The 2,094-nt window shown below is 38.2% G+C and overlaps 1 protein-coding gene across 1 annotated transcript in view; it reads left to right on the top strand.

Moving 5' to 3' along the window:
* Nucleotides 1-835: 835 nt before the first annotated feature.
* The window catches only part of DMP1 (dentin matrix acidic phosphoprotein 1), a 12,995-nt gene continuing 11,736 nt past the window's right edge, over nucleotides 836-2,094 (top strand). The window contains exon 1 of the mRNA XM_015561527.1: nucleotides 836-920. The gene's annotated coding sequence lies outside the window, so the exon portion shown is untranslated. The remainder of the gene's footprint in view (nucleotides 921-2,094) is intronic.

Below are 2,094 nucleotides of genomic sequence, written 5' to 3'. Positions count from 1 at the left end.
AGTCAGCACAGAATTCTGTAAGTGGATATTTCATTAATTAGTAAAAAATTTGGATCTGCCCTAGCTGGTTTGGCTCAGTGGATAGAGCGTCAGCCTGCATACTCAAGGGTCCTGGGTTCTATTTCGGTCAAAGGCATATACCTTGGTTGCAGGCACATCCTCAGTAGGGGGTGTGCAGGAGGCAGCTGATCGATGTTTCTCTCTCATCGATGTTTCTAACTCTCTATCCCTCTCCCTTCCTCTCTGTAAAAAATCAATAAAAAATATTAAAAAAAATTGGATCTGTATGTATATATGGGGGAAGGGAAATGAGAGAAAAAGCAGATGAGGAGTAGAGGTGGTTAAAAGGGAAAGAAGGAAATGAATGAAAGCCCATATTTTCAACACCAGCAATTTAGGCAAATCTAGTATTTTAGTAGGTTCTCCTTGTACAACCTGGTAATGTACATTAACAGGAAACTTTCTACCCACTCCTTGACTCTCCTTTTCCCATCCTTGTGTCTGCTGGGATCTATCAGTGGGTGGAAGATATTGTCATTGTTTATAATGTTCATAAGACTGCATGGATGTGAATGACATATATTTAGAAATCAAAATAAAGCTTTAGGAAGATCTTCAATTTAATGGAAACTAGTATAGTCATTTGGGAACCACAAGAGCTTTTTAGGGAAAATCTGCCTCTGCAGGCTGGAGGAAGTGTGGGTGTGCTGGAGTCCCAGTGACACCTTGTGATGTCAGTCACCCCCAGCCTGAGGTTGATTGGCTATGAAGAGCTGAAGCAGAGTTTAAATTCCTGCACCATCAGAGAAGTGTTCAGAACATCAACAGAAGAGTGGTTTTGTTGGGTATCAATTTCCTTTGTGAGAACTTCAGTCTGATCATTGAGATTTTTTGGGACAAATCTTTGTGACCTGAAGACGGTAAGATATTTTCATGGTTTAATTTTTAAAAAATGACTTCTGCTGTGTTGTTTGAAAAATATTAAAAATGTGTACATGTTGAGAGGCATGCCATGTGGAGAAAGATGGGGAAACTGTGCCTTGGGTAACAATGATTCCCATTGTTGTGCCTGTTGTTTATGCCATAGTAAATGATGATATTAAAATGACGTAAGTCAATAGAGCCAGGAGTTTTTCTCAGTAGTACTTTAATCAGATCTCTGTGTAGTACTTTTGGAAAGGAAGGTTTACAGAACAGGAGGCAGGTGGAAAGTCATTTAGAAGTTTAGCTTTAATTAACAAAACAAATCAAACTTTTACATTTAGGTTTCATGGATATAGTGAGAGGTTCATGACCTATAAGACATTATGAAAGAATCTATAGTAGACTGGCAGGACTTTCAAAATATGGTGTTTTAAGTGAAAAACCATTTAATGCCATTCATCTGTAGAGCATTCAATAAAATTCATTATTAACTGAGTAACTGAAAGAAGATACTAAGACCACTGAAATAAACTAAGAGTGTGATTCTTATAACGCTTTTGTATTGTTTAGTTGGGTATTTATAGTAACATGATGCTTTGCATACTGTCAGAATTCAGTAAATGTTGAATACAATTGTCTTTTTAAAACATTTTTCAACCAAAAGACTTGTCTGCATGCATATGAACATAACCAATGGACACAGACAGTTAGGGGGTTGAGAGCATGTGCTGGAGGGTAGGAGCGGCTGTGGAGAGGTCAATGGGGGAAAAGGGAGATTCATGAAAAATAATTTCAATTAAAAAATAATAATAAATGACAGCTTTTAACTGGTGAAAAAAATTTTCTAGTGTAGAATACTCCTGTCCATATGTATTTTTTAAATTATATTTTTATTGAGTCCAGAAAGGAAAGGAAAGGGAGAGAGATAGATAGAAACATCAATGATGAGAAAGAATCATTGATCCACTGCCTCCTGCACACCCCCTACTGGGGATCGAGCTCCCAACTGGGGCATGTGCCCTTGACCAGAATTGAACCTGGGATCCTTCAGTCCACAGGCTGATGCTCTATCCACTGAGCCAAACCAGCTAAGGTTCCATATGTATTTTTATTTGCTGCATTTAATCCACTTGATGTGTGTCGGAAGTGTCTGTCTTCCATGATGGAGAG

Source organism: Myotis davidii, unplaced genomic scaffold (assembly GCF_000327345.1).
Source record: "Myotis davidii unplaced genomic scaffold, ASM32734v1 scaffold356, whole genome shotgun sequence".
Lineage (NCBI taxonomy): Eukaryota > Metazoa > Chordata > Mammalia > Chiroptera > Vespertilionidae > Myotis > Myotis davidii.
Note: the sequence above shows the minus strand (reverse complement) of the source record. Positions and strands in the feature narration are given on the sequence as shown.